At 35.9% G+C, this 13,465-nt stretch overlaps 1 long non-coding RNA gene across 1 annotated transcript; it reads right to left on the reverse strand.

Annotated features, from left to right (window-relative positions):
* Positions 1-1,703: 1,703 nt before the first annotated feature.
* On the reverse strand, positions 1,704-9,565 carry LOC139827777 (uncharacterized). The gene is made up of 3 exons (XR_011738714.1): positions 9,504-9,565; positions 8,539-8,659; positions 1,704-3,524 (listed from the first exon to the last, which is right to left on the reverse strand). It is a non-coding gene; the product is annotated as an uncharacterized lncRNA (long non-coding RNA).
* Between the last annotated feature and the right edge of the window lie 3,900 nt (positions 9,566-13,465).

Genomic DNA, 13,465 nt, shown 5'->3' on the forward strand with positions numbered 1-13,465 from the left:
AACTGCTGCTGTTGCCTGCACACTACTTGGGAAACAGTCTCAAGCAGCTGAAGAGAGCAGGGACAGGGCCCTTTTTCTATTACCAGTTGGTATAATGGGACTACTTTCTATTTATTATTTTTTTTTAATCTCTGTCCACATATCAGTGACCTAAAATTGTGGCTTTTGAGAAATAAGAATTCTCATATGAGGTTAATGAAATGTTTAGTGCCCCAAAGTTGTTTTGGCCATTCATATTACAGACCACAATGAACTATAAGCAGTTTCTAGTTGCTAGACAGAAAGAGCAGCAGATAACTCATGTCATACGTAAATATACTTCTATCTTTGTGTTAAGAGTCAGAAAAACAGAGAACATGGCATTACCTCTACTCTGTGCAATTTTTTACTCTTCCTTCTAAACCAGTTAACATAAATGTACATCCCAGACATGTCTGGCAGGGCCTTTTTGTGCCAATAAAGAGAAATAAGGATGTGTATCTAACTGCAGTTGGAGGAATCATCTGTGAAGTATTCATGGCTCAGAAATAAATTGGAAGTGTAAACAGTGAATCTGTTTGAATACATAGACTAAAAGGCTTCATTCAGTACCAGAAGTAAAAAGTAGTATTTTACAAAAAATAGTATTTTTGCAATTTAGAAGACTGCTTCCACTGCACTGACATTCAAAAACCTAGAAGCTTTACTGCAGGGCTTTGGTTTGCTTTACTTTTTCAAATTCCCCCATTTTCACAGTGATTCTTTTTTATATATATATTCCATTATACCAAAGGCTGTGAAATAGAAAATTAAAAAAAAACAGGAAAAAGAAGTATACATTTACTCATTTGTAATTTGTTTTAATTCTGTTACAGACTAAGCTACTAAAAAACTTATTTCTGTTGTCCGAAATCAAAGATTCCTGCTGAGTCAGAAGGCACAGAGTTTATAAATCAGACCCTAACCATGGGTAGGTAAATCTGGGTAATATATAAAAACTCTGGAGTTAGCACATTTGAAACAGAAGCTTTAAAAGTAAACCTTTATAAATCAACTCCCTAAATCAAAGAGAAAACAATGATTTTTCTTGTCTTCTAGACCAGGGAAAGTTACTCCCCAAGCAACCTGTGCAGATAAAGGCTCTGTTTTTAATGTAGGTTGATGTATTTATGTATGGAAAAACTACAGACCAAAGTTAAGCAAGAAACATAAAAACTCTAAGCACCAATCCAGAGACATTTTGACACCAAATAGTTTAACAGTTGGATAATTCAGAAGAATGTTTGGACAAATACAAGGTATGGAATGACCACACAGCGAATGACAGTCAGCAAGGGGGCTTTCATCTGCTATAAATTGTGCACAATACAATGAGAGAAAAATTACTAGGCCTGAAGTGAGCATTTCCTACCAGTTTATACAATTTAGCTTTTAGACGCTTGTCAAACTTCCAGCATCAAGGACTACACATTCATCCCTTGTTGGGAAACTTGTTTGTAACTATTTATTTAAGTATACATTTGTACTCTGAATTAAGCTCTGAATTTGCAGAGTCTGATGTGGTTTTTATTTCATTAGAGTTCAGGGTCTGTACTGCCACGTGAACTGTTAATGTCCAGGTAGAACATAAAGGTGAACATTTTACGCATAACCATAATGTTACGGTGGAAATAATATTATTATCCAGTTTTAATAATCTTTTGAAAGTCTCTGTTCTTGAAGGCCAGAAATGACTCCTTAATGCAGCAAGACTTCCATCCATTATTAGGTTCAATAACTAACGAGGATATTAGTACAGTGAATAAAGCAGGATTATGATAAAATAATATAGCTACTAGTTGGTAATGGGGAAAAAAACATTATTTTAAAAGATCAAACAAAAGAAAATACTTCGGTATTTCTTTCTATTTTACAGTGAGAAGCTGAACAAAAATACTTCTTTTTAATTTGGATTTCACTTCCAGGATTGACTCTGTCATACTAGGAGCTGCATTACTTGTTATGAGTGTATGTAAATCCATATCTATGTGCATAGGTATGTATATATATATTTTTATATAACTAGCTACACCAGGCCATGCATTAATAGACCAATCTGCTGAAGCAACACAAACTTTTCAATTCTATTTATGTTACACATCAAACTTTATCTTCAGTGTGAATTACAACCTTTCTGCAATTTCCAGATGTAACTTCTTTCTTTCTAAACCAGTGATGAACCAGGTCTAAGCCTCACTTAAGACTACATTTTCATCAAGGACCTGCCAGGGCTGTTGTTGAGCTTGTCAGAGGCCAGGAACATCATGGAGCCCAGAAGGAACCATACGAGACCACAGGACAGAGTAAACTCATGGGAATGTATCCGGCTGCTGTACGAGATTCCAGAGAAGACTAACTGAATTTGAAATCTAACAGTCTTTTGTAAAAACAAAATAAAACAAAACAAAATCACAAAGAAAAAACCCAACAACCTGTAAACCCTTACTCTTTGATAATGATTTTGGTATAAGTGATGCTACATGCGCTATAGAAATCGTATCTCCGCTATACATTTGTTTTTTTGTTTTGTTTTGTTTTGTTTTGTTTTGTTTTGTTTTGTTTTTAAATCACATTCCAACAGAGAATTCTATAACCTACTAAGGGAGAAGAAGTAGTACCCAAGAAACCCCTTAGAGACTTTGCTGTTACCTTGTTTTATACGGAATTCTTCAAGTGGAGGGTAGACATCCATATATTAGAAACAATTTTCCCTCTGTATGCAAGCATGAATATGGGCACATACAAAAAGGTTTATGTGAGTCAAAATTTAAGCTGTATATTTGAACATTATGTAGATTATTTTGATACGTGGATTGCATTTGAAAATATCTTGGACAAAAGTGAATGTATGTATTAAACCATTAAGTGGTTTGATACCATTGACATTTTCTTAGTTATCCCTAAACTGAAGCACATAAAATACAGATTTTTGGAGTAAAGGTAAACTATAAACCATTAAACTACACTTCTAAAACATAAAAACAGAAATAGAGAAAAAGTACATTTTATCTGAGGAATTGCTATTTTCAGTCTCTATCAAAGAACTGTATATCCCATGTAGAAATGATCAAAATATGACTCCTGAATCAGAAGAGAATTCCCTCATGGAACACCTAGCTCACTGCTCTTCTTCCAACATCAGGTCATGAAATTTTGATAGATGAGTTCAAACTGTTGATTCATTCGGCAGATCAGAAGATGTTGAGCTAGCCGGCTGATACCAAAGTTGTATCATCTTTCTCATAGATGAAGGAAAAGACAGTTCTGAATAGTGACTTGAAGTATTCCAAAGAAAGTGCTTTGGTACAAAAGTATGACAGAAAACTAACAAAATCAGTTTGTTTATTTGTTTGTTTGTTTGTTTGTTTGTTTTTAGTTTAGCATGATCCCATTGGGTTATTAAGAATTCTGCAATCCATCAAGTATTAGTGCCCATTTCAATGAAATCGCATGTCCTTCTGGCTTGTTCCCTCACTTGCAGCTGGCTTGCTCACAGTGTACTTACCCTGAATAAATAGAAAACCAGATAAATTTTGATCTTTGAGTATAGAAACATTGGCAACCCCTGAGAAACAGAAAGAAAACATCCTTTAAATCAGGATCTGAGCTTGTGTCATTGAATGATTTATGGCAAAGGGAATTCATTTCTGGAAACTGTGAACCCATTTAAATTTTCTAAGTTTCCACTGTCCCACTGGAACTGGCCTGTTAACATTCCTGCTCATCTGAAGCCCTTTGGAGCCATCTCCAGAGGGAGTCTGAACAACTTCTCTCTCACCTATGTCAAGCCCTCGTCTCCAGCTGTACTGGCTGGACTATCGTCATGTGTCACGAAAAATTGGTGGATGGGGGGTGGAAAGACGAAATAAAGCTAAAGCAACAGAATAATGTAGAAGCTTCGTATCATGCTGCTGAATAAAAGGTCTACCCACAGTTTGGAGAAGTACATGATTCATCTGTAACAATTTCTTAAAAAAAAATAAATCTGTTTTCTCCATTATCAACAGGATCCAAATTGTTTTCTGCATATGTGCTCCAAGCCTTGGTTTCCCCTCTGAACATATGAGAAAGATCACCTTTTAACAGGACTTCACATCTTCAGACCGGTCTTTCAGCCCCATGTCTTTGGTGGAGTTGAACTACAAAGGACATTTTTGTCTGAAATTGGTTTTGGATCTGCCTTAGAAATAAGTTAATCCCCAAAAGGACTGGTGTCACCTCACAATAAGACGGCAACCTATGAACAGCCTGTATCAATGGATTTCTAAGATAAATAAAAGTTCTACTGAAATGGCTAATTCGTCTCCTACTTAGCATGAATAAGAATTGGAAAGTAGGGATTCTTCTCACACAGACTTGAAGATCACAATGTGGCCTGAGATTTAAAGGTCTAAGCCTGGAAAGATGTCCTTTTCCCTCATCAGCATTCACCCAAAAAAGCAGCCACAAAGTCCTATATCCAACATGATTGCAAAGAAAAAGTGTGAAAAGATGAAGAGGAGAAAAGAACTGCAAAAATCCAGTTAGAACTGCAATATACCAGATATCTCACTTGAACATTGCTGACATTAAATTTCCATTTGTGTTATTTTATAGACTGAAATGAACATAGCAGGTATGTCAGGCAGCCAGATTTCTGGGTGTTTATCTGAGATGAACATTCAAACTGTTTGGGATCCACCCTTCATCACCTAACATTCAAAATCTCTTGTATACCTTTGCAATCAGACAAATATATATTGTACTGTTGAGAACAAATGCAGCTGAAATTCAATCCAGATACTTCTGCTTAGTTAATTTATCCTTATGAAGAAAAATCTGTTTTAATGGAAGCCAGTGGAAAAAAATATTGCCCATATACACAGGCCAGGCACTTCTAATAATTTTTAGCAGCTGAAAGAAAATACAGGGTATAAAACTCCTATCAGTTTTAGAAGTTGAGATAGAGTACAATGTAATATAACATAACAAGATGCAAAAAGACACTTGAAAGTTTTCCCTTTCTCTTCAGCAGGAAGAGAAGCTGCCAAGAATAAGTAGAGGAATTCACGAGACATTCAGGTTGATAAAAGTATGTAGTTTATCAAAGGATGCTCACAACAGCCAAAGGGAAAGAAACAGCCAAGTTCCCAACAGGAGACTGGCATAGTGATGATGGCAAAAGTAACTGAAACATAATTTTATCTCATAGTCAGTCCTCTTCAGAATGTTCTCTTCCAAGTTGAGGTGTGGTTTTTTTTTTTGCCCTTAAAGACTTCTTCAACAGTCAAGGGCTCTTTTTGTGAATGCACTTATGTTATCAATTGTATCTGACACTCATATGGTACCAAGCATCACAATGTTGAGGTGTGACAGCTTAAACAGGCATAAAAATGTGGACTTCTTCATGATTCTGTGGAAGAGTTGCTTATCCAGATGTGCACAGTGGGAAAGAATAGAAGACGTTCTCAGCTCCTTCGCTGTAGATTGGCTTATCTGAGAGTCAGTGTTGTGGTGGTGGTGATTTTGCACTGGACTTCATAGGCAATCTTCTTTTCTGGTGGGTCTTCTGCCAGAATTTGATAGATCTGATTTCTGTGGGTCATTTTCTTGCCTGTTACTAAGCGAGGGAAATTTAGATATCAGAACTACGTTCTTCTATTGAGTAGGTAACAAAGGGGGGACAGTGTAGACAATGACTTGCTCATTGTGTCAGAAACAAAAGTGAGTACCTCAAGACTCTGAACATGGCCTTATAACTTCTGGTGTGTTTTATTATCTCGGGGTCAAGAACAACAGGCTAAATTTGTTTCAGTTTAATAATGATGCTAAAGGATGTTGGCCTGAACAGGATGGAATATATGATGAGAAAACACGGGAGGACAAAATGCATCAGACTGATGCATATACTACATAGTGTACATATACGCCTTTTAATAGTGATGAAGAAATCTTAGAAGATTTGGATAAACATCACAAAAAAGTTTGGATTGTTATCCTGATCTTATCTGCAACTTAAGACCGAGCTGGAAATTTCACAAGAATGAGCTTTCTCACAGTATTTCAGAAAGTTCCAGACAGATCGTAAATACTCGTGGTATTTCAACAATTCTAGTTCCAGCCCTGGCTTTAACCTGGTAGTGTAGAGAGGCACATCATGAAAATTAGGGGAGGTGGGGAAAATTTAACCTTTTAGATATTGAGAATCCTAACCTATGTAACTAAGGGAAGTGGTTGAACAGTCCACTCCAAGGATGAACATAGTTAATGAAAGAGGAGTTATTTCGGGGAGTAATTAAAAAAAAAAAAAAAAAAAAAAAAAGACTGGATCAGGAAAAGCAAAATTTAAGAGAAAGATCAGTGAAAGGAAAAGAACTTCCTGATAACATTTTCTGTTTAGTTAAAGAGTTGTGTCACAAAGGAAATAGTGAAGGTTATATAGATTAGGACTTTCAGGGCATAAACCCAAAACCTTTGAAGTGAACAAGGGTCTCATGATATGTAAATACAATATATACTGGTTGCTGAGCATAATCAGTGTTGCTTAGTATTACAGAAATTAGACAGATTACTTCCTTTAGAACAGACATAATTATATTAGATATTTCTTCCAAAACTTTTAGCAACAAAAGGTATGGTTTTAATGGTTTCCCCTTGCCTAGAGTCACTGACAGCTCTTTTGAGCTGAAGGTTACTGTGTTTTTGTCTAGTGGAATGCGATTATATAGTTCATAATTGCTAGTTCGATAGTGCTTAACATTTTAGCACAAAAAGGGTGGAAAGAGCATTTTACCAAAACTTTAATGCAGAATGACTTGAACAATCTGCAGAGCCAGAGAGACTTTGAGGTTTTCAATTTAAGACCCCTGAAATAACTGTGACTTTGTCCTCTGCTCTGATCTGTGATTTGTGAGCTTCTAATCCCATGCAGTTGAAGAGCTCAGCAGGATTTACACTGTAGTCCAGAAGAGCCCAGACCAAGTTGGACCTGGGTTTGCCAACAAGAACAGATACAATGGTTAGCATTAAAATTGTGCAGACATCTGTAAATATCACTGCAGGCACAGGCTTTTCTTGACCCTTTGAAAAGCTAATTTCTGATCATTTAACTGTGTGAAATACACCACACAGTTTCAGTAGTTTATTTCCTTCACCCTTTCAAAGCTCCTGTAGGTAAGTAATAGCTCAATAGCCTGTGTGTGTGTTACCCAAGAATATTCATTCAGTTAAAGGCATAGTTGAACGGCAGACAATTTACTGGTCTTGTTTCTTCATCACGCAACTCAACTCTATCTCATCGTAAGTCAAATGAATTGCTTATGGTGTGTTCTGCAGATGAATCAGCACTGCTGATCTTGCAGCTGGTTTGTATTTGACATACAGGTACAGCATGTTTGCATGTAATTGCTATCTAGCCCGCCAAAAATGTATTTTTGGCGGGACCCTCAGGCAGATGTTTTACAGTCAGATAGTGCTCTTCATAAATTTAGCTGTCCACATTGCCTTCCAGGTCATTCTTATCTGCCATGTATAACTATGAGGGGCAGAGATATACTTGAGATAATATAACTCCTGTGGCTATGTTTATATGAAAAAGAAAAAATAGCAACACAAGAAGCAATATTCAAAAAGGCTCTGTGTCTTGTATTGTGCCACTGTTGGAAATATAGCACTCAGGAGATACTGCAGATGATGGCTAACAAACACAGAAATAAGTATTTTCCTTCAAAGCATTCATTCCATTCTCAAGTAAAGATCTACTTGCACACTAACTAAAGCCTTTATTTCAAAAAAAGGCAGCTTTCTGATAAAGCTGATGATGATCCGGTTTATTAGTAAGATTATGTAGTGAAGACTAACAAGAGCGTGGGTACTTTATACTGCCAATTTTACATCATTTTAGAGTTGTACAAATATACTCTTTTTAATACTTCTAGAGTGATCTTCAAGTGACCCCTCAGAGAGGGAACCTAGAATAAACCAGAAGTAGGTTTTATCTTGCATATCTTTAAATGTCTAAAAGCAATACATGTACTCTAGATTAGATACCTAGTACCTTTCTAAAATCCACAAAGAGAAAAGAACTTTCAAAGTGAGATTCACCCTATCTGTATCAGATATTTCCTTCAGAAAAGAGTAAAATATCCAGAGGCGCCTTTATTCACATAAGTAATTTGGCTAGAAGATGGTCTTAGATAATGCACCTAATTTTTCATGAATGTAAGGATGCTCATTGAGTGTCTTCACACAGTGTCTAACTCAGCAAGTGGAAAGAGATGAGAGAGCATCAGTCTGCTAAGCTTCACACATCCATCAGGTTTGCTTTCCATTTTAGTCACTGTAGGTTTTTTACTGACTTTAAGTAATGGCATTGCTGAAGCACAGAAGTGGAGTCACAGTGCAACAAATATAAATCAGATTCCCACTGTTAGTTCAAAATCAAAGACATACAGAGCTTTTTTCACAATATATATTCTGTTTCAAACAACTTCTTTCCATTCCTGATTTTGCAACTCACTTATAGAATAACAAGAATCATACCTTTGTGACTGCAGTGGTTTCTTTAGAAGACACTCAAGCAGAGAAAATCATAAGTTCTGCCACAATAAATCCTCATGCTTCTGTTGTTCCTGTCCTCCCCAGTAATTGATTTTCCCTGAAGCTGAAATGGGATAACTGGTGCAGAGCATGTTTCCAATTTGTCTCATGCAAAAGTTTTGTGAGCATGGACAGCAAGGTCAACAGGACAGAAACATGCAATTTCTGTCCTATATTTCCCATAGTGCTTAAGATCACTAACAGAATTTAAAAGCATGAGTCCTTTGTTGAGACTCCAAGAAAACCCCAAATTGTTGCTCAGTCTCTAGCAGTAGGTCATTTTACCTTGGTTTTTATTGAACCTTTCAGACAGACTTTTTGTTTCTTTCTTTCTTTTATTAGTTTATTTGGAAATCCAGTAGCAATCTGGAGGATTCCAAATGTGATGGGCATGCAATCAGCCATTGAAGTAGTGCTTTGCATATCTGTGGTATAAAGAGCAGGATACTGTATTTGTTGACCTGTTTTAGATTGTGCTTCGCTGGTAAAATCTCAGAGAAATCCAAAGTAGTTTTTACTGCATTTTGTTTGTTTCTTTATTTCTTTGTTTGATTTTAAGTGGTCATTCAAATTCAACACATGAATTGGGAAAGATATCTTTTCACCTCCCCAAACTGTAATGCTAACAGACAGATAAAACCTAAAATAACCTTATTCCATACAGTTATACGTTCTCTGCTATATATGTATGTATTTTTTTTTCTTTTTAATTTTTATGAAGTGCTCTTGCCAAGGTTCAAAAAAACAACAGGCATTTAAAATATGAATACTGTATTTTGGTCACCTATGAGATGCTCTTAAAATTTTGAAAGTTCATGAAAATATCTTCCAGAAAGACAGAAGCAATAGAGTTGGTATTTTACAGAGGTGAGAAACCATTGAACACTCATATCCTTGATGTCACCTACATTAGAAATTTCAGGCAGCTCTGAAAACAATCAGACCCCTCATAAAGTGGAGGATTTTGTCTGTGTGTGAAAAAATTGAATAATTTAATATAGTGAATAAAAATATCTACAGAAATTGTGTAAACTGTTAGAGAAGCAAACATTCCATTATTTTTACAGCTACTTCATAATACTTACAATACAAGTCAGTGTTTTTGAAAAATGAAAAGACTTTATTTCAAAAAAATGTTTTTCGGCAGCCCATTTTGTCTTCCTCTGCCTTCATTCTTTATCTTTAAAATGTAAAAATGAGCTGTGAAACGTAGATATCTACATCTGTAAAATAAGACGTATCTTTATCTTTAAAATGTAAAAATGCAAAATTAAAAATGCTTCCTATCATTAATTTGTATGCCACCTTGATTCATGCTGTAAATTCTTTTCCCTTGTGCATGATGGAATGCAGCCTTCAGAAATTCCTACTCCTGTAGCATTAATAACAAATATAGTGATATTAGTACCAATGCACCTACAGGACTTCCTGAAATGCAACTAATAGTAAAGTTAAGAATTTTCTGTTACGCCCTTCAAATTAGCTTTGACTTGTACTGGCAAAAAATGGGAACTTTGCAATTCTGCTGCCGATAATCTACATCTTATTTTTATAGTACATTACAGAACACTGTGATTCCTATAGAAAATAGAGCTTCAGAAAAACAGCAGCAGCCAATAAAATCTGAAAAGGAAAACCAATTAATGTAAATTATATGGTTCCATAACTATAACTGCAGCATTTTAGTGGGCAGGCTTCCAGTTTGGAAGGCAGGCCAGATTGCCTCCTCCAAGGATTTGCTTTTATTAGTGTAAGAATACAGCTACATCTCAACACAACTAATGCCAGCCCGCCATTTTCACACTATCAAGGTAAGGCACATGTGATTTACTACTAAATGGTACAGGAAAGGTTATCTGTATATACCCAGGCCATTTGTATTTACCTAACAATCAGTACCTTGTTTTTAATTCTCGCTTTTACTCCAAGGTTGCATGTATATTTTAGTTAGTCCAAGTAAAAAAATCATAACTTTTAGCACTGAAGACAAGGCTTAAATTGTTGTTTAAAAGCTATACTAAATAACTAATTAAGGTAATTATTTCTTAGTCTTGTCTAAGTAGCCTAAGTAAAAGTTTCATCATGAAGCAAATGCTGCAAGAGTCTGACTTCACAATCTGACTACTGTTACAGTAGTTTAAATGGAATTCCAGCAGGTCAAAGTTTCCTCTAGTACCTCAGTTTTTTTCCTGTTCTAATTTCAAGAATATACCTTAGGAGACTTTTTTTTTTTTTTTTTAACTATCCTCGCGGACCAATTCATCTGCAATTTGCTATACTTTGTATGTTTAAAAGCCCCCACATGCCTAAGCTGCAAGAAAAAAATTCTGGACACATCAATAAAAAGGTAGGATAATTCAAAACAGCTGCATATAACATGCCATTATACAAACTGATACCATATTTTACCCTCGTTTTGTGTTCTTGTACTATGTTAATCTTCAATTCTGACTATAAATGTTTTATCCCAAGAGCAAATAAAAAGTAAAACTAATTGTATTCAAGAATAAAGCTACTTCTAACTGTACTAAAATTTCATAACTGTTGTACTGTTGTGTTATCATATAGCTATTATTTGCATTCTAAAATAGTGTAATAGAGTTGCAAGTATAATATGTTACCTCATAAGCATTATGATTGTATATTTGCATTGGAATGTGATTATTTATATTCTGTGATGATGTATCAAATACAGAGCTAGGAAAAACATTGTCTGTAAATCGTTTAAGCCAAATATTTGGTGTACAAAAGATTGAGGTTAGTCTTTCAAATTATAGCATCTTTCCTAAATTGTTAGTTTGTAAAAATTATTTGTCTCTCTGCAATCTGAACTATGATTCGTTCAAAGCGTTATGAGTTAATTACTTGAAATAAGGAAAGTACTATTTTAACTTTGTGATTTGTATTTTCCATCATTATTTAACCACAAAATTTTATGCTACATCTTTAAGAAAGAGACCTCTTTGTTTTCCCATTCAAACCATCTGCAAAAATTGCTATTGGCTTCAGTGTTTCAGAATTCTAACAATTTAATCCCAAAATGAACTTTCTCTCTTGAACAAACGAACTGTGGCTTCTGGACTGAAACTTGCTTTTCATAAACCTTTGTCTACACAAGAACTCAAAAACAGTGAATAAAAAACCTCTAACAGGCTGAATTTATTGTTCAAATTGATCACATCCTTTATAGCAGTAATTTGAATTGTTTCTGTAGCTAGTTTTTGAATCAAAGCATTTGTCATCTCTCCCATGTAATGACAATTTTATGGCTAGCCTAAGCTTTTATTACTGCATTTCCTGACACCAGCATCCCCTTATGACGTTGATGGTGAGGACTCAGAGCTGCAATTTGTTTATGAAGGTAAAACTTCCTTTATTTACCTATTTTTACCAGATCTGAGTGACTTGGTTAAGAGGTGTCAGACCTCTCTCTCACTTGAGGAGTCCCAGTGCAAAGTTGGGGAGGGAGTCTTTTTCACGAAACTATACTAATTGAAGACCAAGTTATTGCGCTGCTAGCTCAATCTCTCTTTCAGAGGTTTGTTCTCAGCAGAATCTCTCCAAAGCCCCAGTGAGAATCACAGCAGGCCTGGCTTAACCATGGGGTCTTTGTGGTCTTCAGTGCTCTGGTGTAAAGCTTGTATTCCCCAAGCCCTGAGGCTCATGAAATATCCTCACAGTACATCAGGTTTCCTCCTGTATCTTGATCACACACAGGGAGCAATTTGAGATATTGTGCCAAGCCTGATTTTTCCCCTATCCGCATCCCCAACTGAGAAGGATCTTCTGCCCTGTTTTTCTTCTGTCTCTAACGCTATTGCAAATCTCCCTTCATGTGCTGAAACACAGGTACGTGGGCTCGGCATGTGTCAAGCTGTAAATGGCCCTGTGATGCAGAATGGACTTGCAGATGATTTGTATATTATCCCACAGGGGTCTGTGAACAAGAGGCTCTGTTTTTCTCTGCTCCTCTCATCTCTTCTGATATCAAGGAATTATATCTGCCTTTATTGCCCAACCAAACATGGCAGAACAAGTCTTCATTCTGCTGAGTACTTGGTTATATACCAAGAGAAAGACTATTTGTACTTGGAAGACTATTTGTAACAGACTATCTGTTGATTTTTGCCCTAATACTATAAGAAATGCAATCTAAATAAATATTTAACTAAAACCCTCAAACAAACCCTAAACAAACAAATGAAAAACCCATAAGCAACCTTAATCCATTAAACATAGTAATTTTTCCTCTAAAATTTGTATTTAATGTTCAGAGTGAAAGGACTATATACCTGTCTATAGATAAAGAATATCTATGGGGAAAGAGTCCAGCAACTTTAAATCATAATATAGACAAATCTTTTACTCAAGTTAATCATCACAAACTGGCACAGAGACACATCCTTTTGTTCTTTGCTCTCACATTCCAAGATGGATCCTGTATGGGTTTTGCTCACAAGAAATATTAAAGCAGTAAACTTTTTCCCCTTCACATTCCTACAGACCCATAAATAGGGTGGCAAGTAAAAGAAGTGTATGTCAGAAATGCTCCAGCTGTTCCCCACACTCTGCTCATTCCTTTTCCAGAGTAGTCCTCGGCCTATTTTCTTTATTCAAAACACACATCAAAAATATCAGCTAAAGCAAAGAAAATTTCTCACAGAGGCTTATATGCCTTCATCTCACACTCTTCTTGCTGTCACAGCCTCATGCAGCCTTTTTCTACTTCATCTGTAAAATGCACACAGTACTGGTGTAGGAGGAACTGCTCTCTTTCAAACACTGCCCAGCACCACTGCCAGTCTGTCTTCTGTCCCTTACAATCAACCCAAGTCTGATTTTAAGTGGTCAGTTGCTCTTGCAGATGTTG

This window comes from Patagioenas fasciata, chromosome 3 (assembly GCF_037038585.1).
Source record: "Patagioenas fasciata isolate bPatFas1 chromosome 3, bPatFas1.hap1, whole genome shotgun sequence".
Taxonomy (NCBI): domain Eukaryota; kingdom Metazoa; phylum Chordata; class Aves; order Columbiformes; family Columbidae; genus Patagioenas; species Patagioenas fasciata.